Consider the following 10,756-nt stretch of genomic DNA (forward strand, 5'->3'; position numbering starts at 1 on the left):
GAAGCCCCTGGATTCCCAGTCAGGCGCGCTATCCTTAGACCCAGCAGGCATGTTAGTATAGGTATTATATCAATGTCTGCTGGTTTTTCCCGGAATGCGATAACTAATGGTAGCTGCATTCCAATGAGCACCTGTGAAATAATACAGGCAAAAATCAGAGGATTTGAGGTTAAGCGAGCGGCAAAGTGCTTGTGGGCAAAGAAGGAACCGCAAAAGGGAGCCGGCAAACGGGAGTCATTAAAGCCGTGGCTTCATATCGTTAAAAGCGCAGCTGGACTGTTGTCCTCCAATTTTATCTTTTACCACAGGCCGCTGCGTTCTCCTCAATTTCAGTTCAACCTCTTTCGTTACCCTTGAAGTTTTACGCCCGTAGGTGAGTACCGTTAAGATACGACTACTATATTTCGTTATATATACATATATTCTATCCGCTATTAAAATATGAAAACGGTGTGGAAGCTATAGGTGCAACACAAAGTAGTGCACACAGGGCGCCTAAATTCGTTGCTTGTGAAAGAGGTCCACAGGGATTTCACGATTCACAATGTCTCTGGCGCGGGCCTCTAATAAGGCGTTCTTCTACGTAACCGGCTGCGAGAACTTGAGCTCCTGGTTACCAAGCGCTCTCGCGTTTCAGTATAAAAATATTGGTTAATTTCTCTATGTAACACAAATGAAACTATTTCTGTCTACGCGCGTCTACAGGCCTGATTTCCTACTCGCACTGTTACTCACGCGCGCACGCGCGTGCGTGCGTGCGTGAATGGGTGGTTTGATACGTGTTAGAGGAGAGATCTTTAAGATGACGGAGTAATCACCAATATGATGGCAAGAAATTAAAAAAAAATACAGACATAGCGATAGTCCCAGCACCGGCCGCTCAGCTGAACCGCCACACATGTCTCCCGTTTTCCAGGCTCGGTAGCGTCCTCTGTTTCGCGAACACCGCACCGGGCCTCCGTCTCGCAGGGCTCGAAGGTAGCGGCGAGGTGGGCGCGCCGAGGGGCGGTCATCAACGCTCCGGCTCCTCCAGAGGGAAGAAGACCGCCGGCAGGAAAACCTGCAAATTGGCGGCCATTTGCCGTCTGGCCCTTATTACGGCACGCCGCTGCGGAACCCGGCTCCTCTAACGACCGTGATTCGTAATTGTTCACTTTCTTCTTTTTCGCTCCGCGCGCATCTTCCGGCGCGGGTCTCCATCTAGTGGTAAACAGGACTAATCGCACACCATTAAAACGGCCGCAAAGCGACAAAGCGTGTGATTACACCGGGCGGCCGCGGCAAATCAAGCCTCTCTCGCTGCGGCACGAGAGAGCTTTTTCTTCTCCAAATCAAATTAACGCCACCGTGTCACACGCGTGTCCCCCCCCCCCCCCCCCCCCCCCCCTCTACTCCTCTCGGTTCCCGCGTGTGCTTTGCGAATTTTTCTCCGGGGGGCCGCCCTTTTGTATGCGGGCAACGCGGCGGACACCGGGTTGGAGCTGACAGCCGGGAAAAAGGAGCTCTCGCTCGGACGAAGCACAAAGAAGCGCTGGGCCGGCGGAGAGCGTCGTAACGGCGTAGGTTAATTACGGCTCGCGTGGTTCTTGTCGAGTTAGCATGCAGATACTTGGAGTGCTCTCCATTGTGGACTCTACCCACCCCCTCCCCTTTCCTTCCTCCCCCCTCCATCGCCACCGCGCACTTCCGAGGACTCGACGTCGGCGCGTCACTAGTTGTGCTGCGCCGCCGATTCTCCGGCGTCACGACGCTGTCGCTCGCTCAGGGGGACGCGCCCCGCGCTGCCTCTTGAGAAGCCTGGCACGTTTTCCGTCAACAAGATCTGTCAAAACGGCAGAAGTATACAGCACGTCCTCCGCCTGTTCACGCTAGCAGGATGAAGAGCGATTGCCATGATTCGCCGTTTACTCAGTATGCGTACGCGCGCGGGCGTCGAGTGGTTCTGAGCGCTAGTTGGAATTCGGCACTGGCAGTGCCACACACCCAGTGGCTTGGGAAGCAAAAGGAAGCTCGCCTCATTCCCAAAGGAGTATAGACAACAAAGTTTGGCTGCATTTTTATTCTGCAGTTAATGATAAGTTAAACATTCCTGTATACGGATACTCACGTGGCTTTTGCCTACGGTCACCAAATAAGTTATAGCTGATTTTTCTTTTCTCACTGCTTCGGTTTCAGTTTCGGAGGCCGAGCGATAACTGTGACGTCAGAGTCAATAGGTGACGTGAGGGCTGAAAAAAAAATGGCAGTGGCTTAGCTCTGGTTAAGCCTGATACATTGCATTAGCAATGACCGCATGGCTACGCTTGTGTGTTCGCTTGTGGCGTAGTTTGTGTGGTTTGATAATTTGGCTATAGAGTAACACATGACACACAATGGTTACGACTGTTCTTCCGGCGATTCTTCAGCGCGCTGTCTTCGCTTGGTGGCATTGAGGCGTTCCTGGGCAGTCATGTGTTCATCAGTAGCCGACGAGATGAAAGCACTCGGAGAGCTAGAACGCAGTCGCCGAGCTTCAACTTGTGCACGACGCTTAGCACGACGTTCTTCACGTTCTTCCACTGTCTCTTGCGCACGTTGTCGCTTCCTTGCCGCAGCTTGTCGCTGACACTTCTCTTTAGCATCATACATTCCCCTGCATGCCCAAATTGCCCAGAACACTATGCAAACTTGGAGCATTGCATCTTTTCATGCCCTGTCGCCCTCCAATCTCCTCACTTTCCACACCCTCCTCCCCCAACGTGGCGGGCTTGGTTAACCTCTGACCAGCTGCATGATCAGTTGGCCTTGGTGACCCTGGCCCAGGACATTCTTAACGCTTAATGTAATGCGTTAAATAAAGTTGTTTCCTCCGCCTCCTCCTCCTCTCTTTAGCAGCCTCCATAGCAAAGCAAACACGGTGAGGCCGAAGCAGCGGCGAATCATCTGTTCGGCGCGGCGCCGCTGCAGCGCGCGGCGTGCCGACGGTGCCGCCATCTGGCGGAGCTTGACTGAAGCGGTTGCTGTTCAAGGTCAAACACGACATCCGCCGGGGATACGCGACGGCTCAAAATCTTACGCAGTATTGCTATCGCACCGAATTAAGACGACAAAGGAACGATTTTGCGATTTTTTTTATCATCCCTTAGGTGATCTAGACTTAACCTCAGAGCCATCGCTCGGTTGTTGAAACCTAAACCGAAACAGAAAAGAAATACGATTATAAATTATTTAGCGCTCGTAGGCAAATATCACGTGATATCTGTGCACACCAACGTCTTACGCAGAGAGAGCGCGGTGGGCACATGCTTGTGCACCGAGGTGTCAGTGGGCGAAAAGCCAGGAGCATAAAACACGAACCCAAAATTTAAGTGTATACGCTCATTTAAGACAGCAATATGACAGACACAGACGCAAAGCATGAGATGCAAATGTAGGCGAACTCGGACGGCAAAATCATATTTGTTGTAGGGTGGCGCTCAGAACATACGGGTCAAACCGATTTTTTTGCAGGCATGCCGCATCTGTAGCACGTTTCCTCCTAAAGGCGAAATCGTGCCAAAATATAAATAAGATCAAATAAATTCAGCGGCATGAGACTCGCATACACTCGCCTAGCTTCGAAGGGGCTTGATTTCAGTGTGTTTTATGAGAACAAGTCCTCTCTTTAGTGTGTCAGTAGGTAAAGCTAGGAATTAAAATAGCTGCAGCAAAAGCCACACCCCGTCGATCCTTTGCGCTGTCACTGCGGTATGGACCCCTTAATTTCCACCGATCACCCATATCTGTATAAATAGCCATGCCGATAACCCATCGAAGTAGCCACCCGATATCGAATCTATCTTCTTTTTCTACTGCTTCGTCCTCTTCTTCATTCGGCTATTCGCTCCGCCGCAGTGGCTCAGTGGTTTGAGCACTCGTGCTCGACTGCTGAACCCAAGGACGCGGGATCGAATCCCGGCCACGGTGGCCGCTTTTCGATGAAGGCGAAATGTAAGGCGCCTGTGTGCTGTGTGATCTTATGTGCACGTTAAATAAGCCTAGGTGGTCGCAATTCCCCAAGCCCTCTACAACAGCTTTTCTCATAGCCTGAGTCGCTTTGGGATGTCGAATCGCATATACTAAACCATCGTTCTCCTATTCTTCCAGCTCACCTAGATAACGTTAATAGCCTATTCTCTACGTGACTGTAACCTATCCTGTAACCTATCCTGTAACCTATCCTACGTGACTGTAACCTATGTGCGCAGCCGGCGTCTATGAAGAGGTGATGGCGGGGAGCGTCTTTAATGCAATCCAGCTGACCTGTGGTAATATGGAGTCAAAAATATTGCCTCAAAAGAAATTCAAGTAGCACACCGTGTTTTATTTCGTATTGTAGGTGAGTTACCCCCTCCGTGGCGGACTGCGTAAGGCTGCATGGCAAAACAATTAGCACACAGTATTTAACTTCAAATAGTAGGTCAGTGCTCCCTCCGTGGCGAACTGCTGCATGGTAAAACTATTTCTGCCATCAGCCAAACTTGAGTCATGGAAGTATAGGGCCTTCAAACTTCCCCTCGCGGGATGTGAGCAGTGAGCTGCGGGTCGGTATGGACGTGGAAGATAAAGACAGGGAGAAGAGTGAAACGGTCCCCAGGGTGCGGACACCCCTGGGATGGGTGGATAAATATAGGATTGGAAGATTAACAGTTGTATCTGACCGCGTGCGTCTGGCGAATGATATGCGTCTGCCTACGAGATAAAGTAGGTTGGGAAAAGCGGTAAAATTGACGAGAGCGCCGGAGAAAGATGAGAAGAGGATAGTCGCGATTTGCTATGCTAGAAGGAGTAGACAACGTCACCATTCTTAAAGGGGGATGCGGCTTTCAAATCACAAGACAGGAACAAACATTCGTTCTTTTGTTATTTTTTTCCCAAGTTGAAGCATATATCTACACGCATGATTTGTCTTCTGTGTTGTCGCGAAGTTTAATTTCGCAAACCTACAGAGAAGTACTGAAATACTGTTTATCAACCGCGGTGGTGTATGTTGCATATCCTCAAAGTGTAGAAAAATCCCTATTTTTCGAACCTTCGTGTCGTTGCAGCACCTCTGCCGATCAGCACTGTCTTGGGCTGAGCGGAAAGCTCGTTTCCTCGCCTCCGAGCACCCAGAGGTAAAAATACAACAAGCAAAAATTTCAATGTTCCGCACGGAACTGCCGTGTGTCAGCATTGGTCGCCTCCGCTGTTGCCACTAGCAAGCGGGTGGTTCTACGTTCGAGCACATGATGCTGTGCATGTGATCTTATTTGCACTGCGTTTACAACGCTTGCTCGATTGCCTCAAATTATATTTTTTGGCAGCACCACGAAGTGGAGGAAGCACTGCAGTTTTTGGGGTGTCAGATTTTTGCGGCTATTGACTGCGGCTCAGCTTCGAAGAAGTACAAGGTTGCAAGGTTACGGCAGCCAAAAGCAAAAGTTGCTAACGGCCAGAAATGGAAAGAATATATCTCTACGGGCTCCTGCGAATAAATATATTGCTGAGGGCGTGATAGACGCGCGTGCGAGCTCTCCAGGCTTCGCTGGCTGAGCGTCTGCAGAAAGTAGCTTTACCGGTGGAAGCCGTCAATGTCCAGCCGAGTTCTTCCTGCGCTGTTGACAGCACCCAAAAGGCCACTGAAACAGCTCAAAAAGGACTTTGTGCACAGAAAGAGTCATGCTAGAGACGCTGCCTTCAAAACAAGGACTACAATCGTAGTGCCTTAAGAAGTAAATGTAGTGTTCGCTTCGTGCCTGTTTTGTGAATGCAAATTTCTTGTCGAGTGTTTTGTTTAGTTCGTCCCCGTTTGTTTTGTTGCACCCCTAGGACCATGCTCTGCAAGTCAAGACGTTCATCGTCCTTCAATTTTATCGCTTATAAATATCGTATTGACTTTTTTTCTCAGTGTAGAGATGTCTATGGAAACTGCATCACAAAAAAATTTAAACTGAAATTGTGTGTACACACGGGGAAAAAATGTAGGAATGTCTTGACGTAATGCATGGCAGTAGAATTGGAATGAATGTTCAGGGAGGCTTCTGCCCCATATTGTTATGACTGCAGGCGTTTTTCAAGGTTAACGGAAGAAATATATAGTAAAAAAATGTTGAGATATGGCCAAAACGTTTGTAGTAGTAGCCGGGGCATAATATATCATGACCTCAAAATGTTTTTTTTTTTTTGCAAACCGCCTCCAAACCTGTGGCTACCTCATAGGAAGGCCGATCTCATGAAATATGGTAGAAATTTTGGGATCCATCCCTGCACATACGAGCGACGCATATAACCTGTATATATACTCTGGGTTCCTGGTCATACTGTACTGAGAACTTTCCCGTTGGGCATTTCTGATGCCATAACGTTTCATAATCGAATACGCAGCGCGAACAGTTTTCCCGATTTATTATTGTCGTTATTGTTGCAGAGCCCCAAACTAGTTGAAAGAGATTTGCTCTGGGCAGTTTCTTGGTGCACGCTTTTCGATTTTGCTAATATGAAACCAAGTTGCCCATCTTATCTGCCAGTGAGTGGCTCTGTGGAATTTGACATTGCGCCACGTAACATTTGTTCCCAGCCAGCTACTAATAATGGAGGCCTCCAGCGGCGGCAGCTGGGCCAGCAGCTCTCAGATTGCAGCTTTTTGATATTGCCGCAAAGAAGGCATCAACTTAGCGCGGCAAGCACCTCAGTGCTGTAAAAACAAAAAAAAAAAAAGAAAGAAAGAAAGAAAGTATAACGGCGCTGGTGAACACTCTCAAGGTTCGTATACAGACAACATAAATACCCAAGAAAGTAGCAGGGGGGAGCGGCCGATGTAGCTCAGTTGGAAGAGCACCGGACGCGTTATTCGGAGGTCGTGGGTTCGGTTCCCACCATCGGCACGTTGTTTTTTCTTCTACTTTGTGTTTAATTATATTTCCCCTAAATAGATTACATTACTAATTTCTGGGATTATCCAAGTGTACATTAAAAAAAAAAAGACAAAGTACCATCCCCAGCGCTTTCCTTGGCCTCGCCGACTGTTGGCTTCTTTCCTTCATGTATTATAACGAGCACCCTCATTTCCCCTTCATTTATCTGCTTGTAGCTTACGGGGGTCTCGGTTCTGGCAGTCTTGAGGCCATAGGTAGCGTAAGAGGGTTCTAGCACAGCTTCCACCCTCCCTCTTGATCACGTTCTACGTGACGCTGGCGGTAACAAAGGACGTTCTACGTCCGCCGCTATGGCTGAGGGTGGCGCTGGTGAACGCTCTCAAGGTTCGTATACAGACAACATAAATACCCAAGAAAGTAGCAGGGGGGACAGCGGCCGATGTAGCTCAGTTGGAAGAGCACCGGACGCGTTATTCGGAGGTCGTGGGTTCGGTTCCCACCATCGGCACATTGTTTTTTCTTCTACTTTGTGTTTAATTATATTTCCCCTAAATAGATTACATTACTAATTTCTGTGACTATCCAAGTAAACTTGAAAAAAAAAGACAAAGTACCATCCCCAACGCTTTCCTTGGCCTCGCCGACTGTTGGCTTCTTTCCTTCATGTATTATAACGAGCACCCTCATTTCCCCTGAATTGATCTGCTCGTACAAAAAGCAGTTTTTCCCGATTTTTTTCTCCGCCAGGAATGAAAGGACGAAAAAAAAAAATACCGGGTACGGTCTCCAGTGGCTTTTAATTAACATAATTAGTAATTATTCCGTTCAACATGGACAGTGGAATAGATGCTTGTCTGAAAAAAAAAGCGTCAAATATTTATGTCAGCTACTGTTGTGGCTAAGTTTTGAAATGCGTAATTAGTGGTATATCTATGACATCATGCTTACCTGTCAGTTCGTAAGTTCTGGGCCGCTAACGCCGGTAATCTGTTGATTTGTGTTACGCACACACACACACACACACACACACACACACACACACACACACACACACACACACACACACACACACACACACACACACACACACACACACACACACACACACACACACACACACACACACACACACACACACACACACACACACACACACACACACACACACACACACACACACACACACACACACACACACACACACACACACACACACACACACACACACACACACACACACACACACACACACACACACACACACACACACACACACACACACACACACACACACACACACACACACACACACACACACACACACACACACACACACACACACACACACACACACACACACACACACACACACACACACACACACACACACACACACACACACACACACACACACACACACACACACACACACACACACACACACACACACACACACACACACACACACACACACACACACACACACACACACACACACACACACACACACACACACACACACACACACACACACACACACACACACACACACACACACACACACACACACACACACACACACACACACACACACACACACACACACACACACACACACACACACACACACACACACACACACACACACACACACACACACACACACACACACACACACACACACACACACACACACACACACACACACACACACACACACACACACACACACACACACACACACACACACACACACACACACACACACACACACACACACACACACACACACACACACACACACACACACACACACACACACACACACACACACACACACACACACACACACACACACACACACACACACACACACACACACACACACACACACACACACACACACACACACACACACACACACACACACACACACACACACACACACACACACACACACACACACACACACACACACACACACACACACACACACACACACACACACACACACACACACACACACACACACACACACACACACACACACACACACACACACACACACACACACACACACACACACACACACACACACACACACACACACACACACACACACACACACACACACACACACACACACACACACACACACACACACACATACATATATATATATATATATATATATACGATTTTTGTCGTCATCTGAGAGCCATAGGAAGCTCGCCTAGAGTTCTGTTCGCTGCACGCCAGTTCTTTTAGCTTGCGTCAAAGCTGCGCACACCCTTTGACGGAGTTTCGGAAAGTGCTTGTGTTCGACATTGTGTTGAACGTCACAGTAGTGAGCCCTCAGGTTCGCCGCGGTTCCCTGACGGTGTTCGCCTGAGTTTGTTGAGGACTGGAGGTAAAATCATTCTTGCTGTAATGGACGTCCAAAGCAGCGAAAGTATTTGCTCTCCGGCGGCGCATCCGTTTCCGGACGGCTGTCAGCCGGGCCTTATGAGTAGTGCGTTTGTGTGACTAACCTAAGCTGCACTTACGCCTCTGAGTTGGTGAACCTGTTACACTCTTGCTCTGAATATTGCGGAGCTTCCAGGCCTTACCAGGAGGATTAGCGATCAGCATCGTCACTGTATACGGCCACATTGTCTATACATTCACCGCATAGGCGCGTTATTGCATTTCTTTCCTCATGCGAACTGTGCGATGAATCACTAGATATGTAAGAGGGGGGAGACTGCTTATACCTGACTGCAGAGAGCAGCTTATGACATAAAGGTAAATCATTTCAAACACAACAGCCGCATATGTTTTGGCAGCAGAAATCTGTCTTTCAGTCGCAATCACGCTGTGTTATGAGCCACGCGCCGACCGCGCACACAGCCTGACTGTACCGCTGGAACTTGCAGAGCAGCTGATGCATTCTGTCCTTTTTTTGCACAGACCAGACAAAGGCAAGACCTATACGCTTCGTTGATCCGCATAAAGAACGGACTTTTGTGAACAACGTTACTTGCCTGATGCACAAGGCTAAATTAAGCAACGCGATAGGACGTAGCTCATTTCTTCTTTACAAGGAAATGCCCCCCCCCCCCCCCCTCTTTTTTTGTTTTGTATTTTATAAGAGAAGTATAAGACATCAAAATTGGGTTGTTTGGACTACTGGTACCGACTCATCCCCTGTTTGCACCGCCATCCACCACTTTTCTTTTTTCCCCTCTTTGTCGAGTCCACTGCATCGCGGTCATTATTCCCAGCGCGCTGGCCACTGTTGATGGCAGCGCCTTTCCTCATATGGTTATATTCACCTTTCGTCGACTGTTATACATGTTTTTACCGGGATGAGACAGCGTACCAAACGCCCCCCAGCCGAGTACAGTTCTCCTGGTTGTTCTCTATGTACATCAGATAGACGGTCATTATGCGACTTTAGACCGCCGTACTGGTTTGCAACTCCTGACCCCTTACTAAACTTCGTTTGACAAGCTATTTGCCGCACTACGAAATATGAGGGCGATCTAAGCCAATCGCGTGGCTCGCAGTACGTACGTACATGATTGTGCTCTTGTAGCCAACGGTGTTACGGGGACGTAAGGCATCATGGTTCTCTTGCACGAGAACCGCGTCGTGGGTGAACATAGCTCACGTGGTGTGTCGCGGCTTTGGCTGCTCACCATTAAGGCTCCAAACAGACGCAGCATGAACGCTTTTTCGCCGCGGTACTAGTTTCCTCGGCTTCGCGCTTGCCTCGCATTTTTTCTTAAACCACTTTTAGGCAGCTTGCCGGGCTGCCGCGCTTTAAGACACAGCAACTGGACAGAGTAAAAGAAGCCTTTCGCCTCCATTCCAAAGAGGAAAAGCAATTAGGAACCTTA

The sequence above is a fragment of the Amblyomma maculatum genome, chromosome 1 (assembly GCF_055883805.1).
Source record: "Amblyomma maculatum isolate TAMU_Amacu chromosome 1, ASM5588380v1, whole genome shotgun sequence".
Lineage (NCBI taxonomy): Eukaryota > Metazoa > Arthropoda > Arachnida > Ixodida > Ixodidae > Amblyomma > Amblyomma maculatum.